This window comes from Monopterus albus, unplaced genomic scaffold, assembly GCF_001952655.1.
Source record: "Monopterus albus unplaced genomic scaffold, M_albus_1.0 scaffold96.1, whole genome shotgun sequence".
In the NCBI taxonomy this organism is placed as follows: Eukaryota; Metazoa; Chordata; class Actinopteri; order Synbranchiformes; family Synbranchidae; genus Monopterus; species Monopterus albus.
Window position 1 is genome coordinate 826351 of NW_018127976.1, and position 9385 is coordinate 835735.

The following is a 9385-nucleotide window of genomic DNA, read 5'->3' on the forward strand; positions in this document are numbered from 1 at the left end:
CCCCGCCCAGACAGTTACAGATAGAATACTGGACTCCTGCAGATGCACACATGCTCACACTTCTTAAAGACTGAGATTTTCACTGAGTTGCACTTTAGAATGGGACTATATTCTTCTGCTGCTAATATGCTATTGACCTGATTAGGTCCCATACATCTTCATTTTTAGCTGATCATATTCTTATATTGACTGTACAATTCTTGTGTTATTTATGTAAATAATGTGCCTTATAAGCCGAGAGCTGCTGGAAGAAATTTTGTTGTGCATAATAATGACATAATGACAAAGATTCTTGACTTAACTTAACTTAGTTAAAGGTTAGCTCAAATGCTGCTATGTTGTATAGTGTTGGTCCTACAGTGAGAACACTCAATTGTCAGCACAATAGTTCAACTGACAAGCAAATCTAGTGACAGCAGCACTGCTCCGACCACATAAGCAGCTTCCTCTGGCACAAAAACCCCACTGAACTCTAGAGTCAGCAGTCTCCATTGGCTAAAAGCTGACAGCACTCATCCAAACAGAAGAGAAAGAGCCAGAAAAACTGAAGTTTGAGCAGGTTCACTGGCTACAAAATAAGTCTGTAAACCCCAAAACTGTCCTATTGTATTATCAGGGGGAGTGTAGATTTAGCACCAGCAAGCCAGGTCCAACAGGATAGATGTTAATCCTGCAGTGTATAGCATTTAATAAGTATATGCATGGTTGTTCGTATCAAAAACATCTACATCTGTCAGAAATTCCTGGTTGGGATAACTGGAATCATGGGTTGAAATGTCATGTTACCTGGAATAATCGATGTTCCGTGTAAATGTACAGTGCCGAGGTGACCTGACCACAAACGTTAGCCTGCTCCTAGTCCTGTTAAGGTCTGTCACCCACTGCGTGGGCGAGATACCGACAACACCATCTCACACAGGTCGACACTACTACTAGCTCAGCGACTTCCAACAGATTTTTAAAAATTCTCTTCCCAATAGGTCGCGTCGACATACGATTGGCTGCTGAAATTAAGTGAGAGCTTGTGAATTAGTTATGTATTTAACGTCAGCTTTGAATGGTAAGCTGACGTCGAACAGGTAATAAATACCACATGTGAAAATGTCGCATTAAGTTCAACCATAAAACTACATGGGGCCTTTAGGTCAGTCTTGAGCACAGCACCACATCGCAGCTACAAAAACTTACACCTTTGTGTCACAGCAGTTTAATTATTGCAATACTGCAACTAAGTGCGTTATTATTTTGGAGAACGACTGTGGAAATTTCAAGAAAAGAACTCCTCGGTCGAAAACAACTCGAGTTGCTTGGCGTAACATTTCTCTAGATTGCGTCATTAAACTGACAACATATCATAAGCCATGACTGACATATGTTCAATGTATCCGGTTTGACAATAGTTTCAGCTAGACATTAGCTTATACGTTGTCGTCCTCCTCACACTGCGACTACCAGCGCAGCTACACATCCCGTCCCCTTGATGTCAAAGGCGGGTGCTAACAGAATAGTCCAACAGGACTTATATTGGCAACACAACCAGTCGATGTGCGGTATCAGCCTATAAACTCACCTTGTGGTGTTTTCAGGACACTATTAATAGCATTTTAAAATTGTGATTTCTCTCGAATACAGCTGTTGCTACTTTTGTCTAATCCTTTACTGTACTGCAGCAGCCATGTTGGGCAGCATTCTGCCTAGAAGAAGAAATTGTGTGTTGTGATTGGACGGCACTAGAGTACTTCTCCCGCCGATTGGCTGAGAAAGGAGAAGCTTTTTTTATATATAAGTGTTTATGTTCCACTTCAGTACGGTGGCCGAAGGGTACAATACACAATATTTTGCAACACACACACACACACACATAGACATACATACATGTCTTTATGCCTTTGTGTGGCCCACATTCTGTGACTTCTTTGTGAGGGCCACCACTTCCACTATAGCTACAATGGTGCAAAACACAAATCTATCATGAGGTGGCAATAGAGAATCAAAATGTCACTTCAGAATTCAGAAAACGCGAAATAAAATAAAAAAAAATCTTTTTCAGCTACACATGTGAGGACCGGAGCCTGTTGCCAAGCAGATTTGGCGAACTGAACCTTCTGTCACAAAGCACCAAAACAATGCATGTTATATCACCAGATTTTAGCAGATATTTCATAATTGTCCCATCTTACTTTCCTGGTTAATCCAAACCACAACATTACAGAGATGGGAGCATGTGGTTTTTAATTTTGCCAATGTAAAGTGTATTTAACCCTTGTGTGGCGTTCACTTTTTGGACCGGAGGTGTGTGCTCCTCCCTGGGTAAACTGTGTGACAGCTTCATACCATAGGAGTCATGAGCTGGTTCCAAAGACTTCTCATTGAAGAGTTCTGTGTCAATTTCACTGACTTGAGACTTCTGTACAGCTCTAACTTCAGAAGACAAACCACCTGTTTTGATAAAAACAACATTTTGTGAACTTATCTTATTTCACATACTAAAGTGGCGAGTAGAACAAAAAACAAAAACAGCATTTTTAAGTAGAAATTGCATTCTATTATGAAATCTATTTTCTACTCACTTTGTATGCCCAAATCAGTCTCATTAAGAGATTTGCCTTTGTAGACCTCAGTTCCACGTTCGATTGCCATGAGCAGCTTGCTCATCTTTGCAAGCTGAAGTGTGTTCTCGGTTAGGCGATAGTATTCACGATGAACACGAATATCATGTCCCATAAATTTGGCAAGTTGATCCAACTCATTTTCTTTCAGGTTCATTATCTGACTAAGTTACTCATTACTACCCAAAATGCCATTGTCGTCACCCCTCTGCTCAATGAGGAAATCAAGTTATTTTGTCATCTCACTGGTAAGCAGCATAGGTACTTTATGACCTCTCTTCCCTCTTATCACCAACCTGGTAAACTCATGACTCAAATCTTGTTCCAGTTTTGAAAGGCACTGCATAATGTCCTCATTTGGTTCTTCTTTGGTTCTCTTCCTATAGGTCAACAGAGGCAATTTTGCTGCCTCACCTTGCCGTCTTCGGTTGAAAAGTGTGATTTGTGAGAGAAGGCACTCACTGAGAATCTTGTATGCTTGAGGGTTTACTTTCATTGCAGCTTATCCTGATAAACTTTAGTTTTGTCCAAACACAAGAAAGAAGTGTCGTCTCTGTCTTTTCTGACATGTCTTTAGGTTTTCTTAAATGTAGTTGTGTTCTGTGAATATTGTTGAGGTTTGAAGAAAATGGTGAGGCTTGTGTGTGTGTGTGTGTGTATGGGTTTGTCTTTATATACTTGTGCGAACCAACCCCTGACGGAACACCTTTCTTGTGTGGACATTTCTTCCTGTGTGGACCTTTTGGGTGGTCCACACAAGGAAAATGCTAGGATAGGCTCCTTTCATCCTAAAGAATGAGCTGTCTAAATTTCAGAAGATGTCCACATACAGAGAGTAAAGTCAGAAAAATGTGTGCCAGCTTGTGCTCTAAAAGTATCATGCTCCGATTAAATACTGCTTAAGCTGAATTCATGCAATACTGCCTGTCTACCCCTGTCTGTGCCCTTTTAAGGCATAGAGGATCACAGAATGAGTTTTGTGAATGAATTATGCATGTACACACACACACACACACACACTGCATATCCACGCCCTTACTCCTCAGACAATGGCAAAAATCCCAAAGAAAAAAGAATTAACAAAACATTCAGTGTGTTTTAGTCCTTTTAGTGTTTGTTCTTGTACTGGCCTATCATTTTCTCCTATGAAACCAAAAAAAACAAAAAAGATCAGTGAGCCCATTGGTGTAAATACAGCTTCTAGAGCCTAACGTTGTTGTTAATATGCACATTTGATTTTTAATATTTTTAAGGCAACATGACTATTCACTTTTCTCACATCTCCTGAATCAGTGGAAGCTGATGTATGCTTTATTTGTAACTCTCTCTGAATTTTACAGATGATGAACAGAAAAAGGAAGGCACAAGAGGAATTGGTATGTATATATTTATGCTTTTTATTTTGTTGTGGGCTACAGCAATGCAGCCAACTGCAAAACTTTATAGGTTCATTATTTGAATAACTACTATTCTAATCTGCTTGTTCTTTCAGGAGGACTGTGCCACAGATGACTCTCTGTCAGAATCCATTCCTGACCTGAAAGGTGAATATATCCCATCATCTGAAGAAGGCCCCTGCAACACAAACAGCAATGATGGGAATCCTGATGACAGTGGTGACAATGAGGATGAGGGTAGGACAGTGGTTACAGTGAAAACCTGCCACAGGGTCAAAATAGAAGTGGGACAAGCGTCATTACTGTGTATACTGCAAAAAACCACAAAGTAAAATGGCACGGCATCTGAGGTGGAAACACAGCAGTGAAACAGAAGTGGCCCTAGCAATGTGTCTTCCATCAACATCAAAGAAGTGTCGCCAAACATTTGAGCAACTTTAGGTGTGTGTGTGTGTGTGTGTGTTTGTGTCTGGCACCCTGATCTTGATCAAGGTGCGCTAATCAGTGGGTGGCCTGAATTGCAGGCCTCCTGTGTGTGTAAGACACCCCCTGCTGAGGCAGAACTTGGGATATGCTATGTGAGTCTAGGTGTGGGTGTGAAACAGGCTAGCAGGGTTTTGTTAAAATGTTAATAGGCTGTCTGGTCACAAGGAGATGCAGATATCCTAGTCTCTACACAGAAGTTACAGTATTCAAAGTAAGCAGATTCTACTTGATTCTCATCAATGCAGTTGTAAGATATATAAGCAAGGAAAACAAATGTATTAAGAATAACCAAAGCTCAGTAGTTCTGGACAATCATCAATACAGCTGTAATATGTATAGACAAGAAAAATAAAATTATGAAAATTAACTAAAGGGAACTACAGGTATGAGAAGTAACTAAAGCTGATAAAGTAACTAGAGTCTCTAAGACTCAAATCTTACAGATTTCAGTTTGTAGTAAGGACAAAATATCAAGATTGAAGACGATAAATAATGATCACATGGAAGTGTTGCATTTATTTGACTGTGTTAGTCACCTTTCATGTATTAGATTTGTCAAAATGGAGTCAAACTATCAGTAGTTAAGCTGCTCATTATGAAGCAAAATGAGATACATTTCTACATTACATTGCTGGATTATTTCTTGCTGCTGCATTAATGTTGAGGGGCATTTTAATGCTGTGTTTTGGTCATGTTAGACCCAGTTCTTTAATTGAAAGCCCAAGAAGTGAAAACAAAAGAGGACTGTATAAAATCAACAGAAATTTATTCGAAGTCTAGTCACATGTGAAGCCATTACAGCACTGGGCTCTGAGCGACAGAACTTCCGCAGGAAGTCTGTCACACAAAAGCTCCCGACTATTGTCTGTAGTTCCATTTATCTTCGTGGGCGGGAACCACCCCAGACAGAGGTTGGACTTACATGTACTCTAACGCTATTGGCCATAGATGTGAGCAAGTTAGCCTCTGCTCAGGTCAGCTACTAAATATGCAAATCAAATTGTTAGAAATTACCTAGAAATTCTCCCAGTTCTTTTGCTGGAAGCAAGAGAAGTGACGACAGGAGAGGACTGTTTAAAATCAGCAGAGAGTTTACTGAAAGTCTGATCACAAGAAAGTCTTACAGCGCTGGGATCAGAGAGACAGAGCTCCCGCAGGAGTTCCATCCAATGACCCCGAATTAAGGTCTTGCAATACATTTTATCTTCTTGGGCTGCTCTGCCCTAAACAAAGGTACAACAATTCATGCATTGTAATCCTATTGGTCATTTGGTGTGAGCAGGAGCTCGCACCTCCTTGCTGGAATGTGATCTACACTAGGTGTGTGTGTGTGTGTCTCCGGCACCCTGATCTTGATCAAGGTGCACAGAACAATGGGGTGGCCTGAGTTGCAGGCCCCCTGTGTGTGTGTGTGATACTAATTTGTATGTTAAACTGGCCTGGTGGTCATCTCAGGTTGTGGGCCCCCGGCCTCTGCAGGACATCCCAAGATAAAGCAGAACTTGGAATATGCTAAATGAGTCTAGGTGTGAGTGTAAAACAGGCCTTTGCTAAAATGTAAATAGGCTGTCTGGTCACAAAGAGATGCAGACATCTAGTCTCTACACAGAAGTTACAGCACTCAAAGTAAGCAGATTCTGCTTTATTATAGCTGTAAGATATACAGTATATATAAGCAAGGGAAACAAATGCATTAAAATAACCAAAGCTCAATAGTTCTGGACAATCATCAATACAGCTGTAATATGCATAAGCAAGTTAGATCAAGTTATGAAAGGTAACTAAAAGGAACTTGTTATATCCAGTACTTTTTACCATACTGACTGAGAGACGAGGCAGTCCAAGTAACTACAAAACAGTGCTGATTTTTTTCCATGAACACAGGTAAAAATTAACATTACACGCTCAGGCATCTTGCACCTCTAAACTGCATGCAGGTAGATGAAATTTGAAAGACCCCGAACCACAACAGGCCTGTACATTATATTGCTTTAGGCTAACCCCATTCTACCCAGGCTACGTCAAACCGTGATGTCACCTGATATGCCAGCTATGCAACTGGCCGGAGCAGTAGTCAAAGCATAAAGAAAATCAATGTGTGTGTGTGTTGATTAAGTGGTGTGTATCTAAAAACATTCTGACAGGACATTCAGTGACATGTCCTGACATTAGGCATAAGAAGATATTATGATTATGATTAAACACGTCATACAGTAATCAACTCTATCTAGTTATCTGTAAGATCCCGTTCTTGCTACCATGCTAACTCTGAGAGACGAGGCAGTCCAAGTAACTTCAAAACAGTGCTGATTTATTCAAAGGATCACAGGTAAAATTAACATTACACGCTCAGATATCTTGCACCTTGTTAGGTAATTTCTTAGTCAGATAGATATTGGTTAGAGATTTGTTGTCTAGAAATGTTTAGTGGAGACAGGATGTCTAGCTCAGGCTGTTAAATGCTTAGTCATTCTTATGAGCTTTCTGCAGGCTGCATAGAGGCAAAGGACAACTAGATAGAAGAGTCTGCAGGCAGGAGGTTATTGTTATTATTATGATATGTTCAGTCGTAATCTTAATCATAATATCTTCCGAGGCTTACTGTTCGGACATGTCCCTGAATGTCCTGTATGTTTTTAGATACGTACCACATAATCAACACTCACACACACATTGATTCTCTTCATGTTTTGACTATTGTTATGGTCAGCTGCAAAGCTGGCATATCAGGGGACGTCACGGTTTGGGGGTGGAAGAGATCTAGACGTGTAATGTTAATTTTACCTCTGATCCTTTGAATAAACCAGCACGGTTTTTTATATAATCCAAGTGGTCTACTTCGTCTTTGTGAGTTCCTGGTTTAAAAGAGCCGGAAGAGGCTAATAACAAAAATAGCTTATAACCTCCAACATGCACGCAGGCAGTTGTAAGATGAAAGACCCTGAACCGAACCCCTCGGTTGGGCTAGCCCCATACCACACAGAAACGTCAACCGAGACGTCTCTCACCAGCTTTGCAGCTGGCTCTAACAATAGTCAAAACATGAAGCAAATCAACGTGTGAATGTGTGTGTCTGTTGGTTAAGTGGTGTGTAGCTTAAAAACATTCTCACGACCTCTAGTACATGTCGTGACTCAAACATAGGAACATTATGGCTAAGTCTACAGTTATGCACATCATAATAATAATATTAAACACCCTGTCTGCTGACAGTCAGCAACTCTTCTTTCTGGTGGCCTTGACCAGATGTACCCTGCAGCAACTCATATGCAGGCCTAAGCATTTAACAGTCTAACTAGACATCCTCTCTCCACTAACATTTCTAACATTTCTAATACATAAAGTATCTATCCAATATCTATCTGACTAAAAATATCTAACATATCCTTGACCATAAACAACCTGGAGTAACTCATGAAAATGAGTAAGCATTTAACAGCCTGAGTTAGACATCCTGTCTACACTAAAAACATTTCTAATACAACAAGTGCCTAACCAATATCTATCTGACTAAAAATACCTAACAAACTACAGGTATGAGAAGTAACTAAAGCTGATAAAGTAACTAGAGTCTATAAGACTCAAATCTTACACTACATAGACACTTACTTCTTTCTTTGTTTCCAACTAACTGCTCCATGTTAGGCATTGCTTTTCGGTTCCAAATAAACTGCTCTGCCTGTGTGTGCGCATGTGTGTAATGGTTCTACCTTTGAAGTTTTCTCCTCTTCCTGGCTTCAAATCTAATCTCTGTTTTCTACCCATAGTGTCCCAGTGAACCCTAATTCCCCTGGTCTCATCTGCCAGGTGGTGATAATAAAGTAACTGTGGACCCTCTTTGCCAAAGCTGTAAACGTAATGAGATTCAGTGTTTTAGTGAACCAGTCCCTTTGATGTTAAACAGTGCTCCAGTTAGCTTACACAATAAATATTGACCAGTGATTCAGTGAACACATAGGGTGATATGTAACTACATGAACATAACTGTAAGATTAAATTATATAGACTTGTGTGTTATATAATAAAAAACCATAACTAATCCTATTCATATCTATGTAAAAATAAAAATCACTCTAATACCCTCACAAAGAACTCTCAGAACGTGGGCCACACAAAGGCATAAAGACATGTATGTGTGTGTGTGTGTGTCTCAGTTTGGTCTTAATCAAGCGCACAGAACAATGGGTTGTCTGGGTTGCAGGCCCCCTGTGTGTGTGATGCTAATAAGTATGCTAAACTGGCCAAATGGTCATCTCAGGTTGTGAGCCCCCCTGGTGAGGCAGAACCTGGGATATGCTATGTGGGTCTAGGTGTGGGTGTGAAACGGGCTAGCAGGGCTTTGTTAAAATGTAAATGAGCCATCTGGTTGCCTGGGGGATGCCGACATTCAGAAGTTACAGAAAGTAAGCAGATTCTGCCTCATTACAATTGTAAGATATATAAGCAAGGAAAATAAATGTATTAAAAAGTAACCAAAACTCTGTAGTTCTGGACAATCATCAATACAGCTGTAATATGTATAAACAAGGAAAATAAGGTTATTAAAGGTAACTAAAGGGAACTAAAATAATGAAAAGTAATTAAGGGGAACTAAAGGTATGAGAGGTAACAAAAGCTTATAAAGTAACTAGAACCTCTAAGAATCAAATCTTACAATTCCGTCTTATATATTTCTTTTTAAAATATTCATCTTTTTTCAGCAAATTTTGCCACATTCAAATGAATGGGAAAAATGTTCACATCTTACTATGTTAAGCATACTTTCAGATAGAAACACCATGTCAGCTGTTAATTAATTGGCAACTCTTCAGCTATTGATACTGTAAACAGATATTTGATATCGTTTTTTTTTTTTTTTTTTTTTAATTGATTTTTACACATTTACCCCCGCAG

The 9385-nt window shown here is 39.7% G+C and overlaps 1 protein-coding gene across 1 annotated transcript in view; it reads right to left on the reverse strand.

Moving 5' to 3' along the window:
- Window positions 1–1695, reverse strand: part of tmem94 (transmembrane protein 94) — a 115549-nt gene extending 113854 nt beyond the window's left edge. The window contains 1 exon segment of the mRNA XM_020608888.1: window positions 1571–1695. The gene's annotated coding sequence lies outside the window, so the exon portion shown is untranslated.
- Window positions 1696–9385: the final 7690 nt, after the last annotated feature.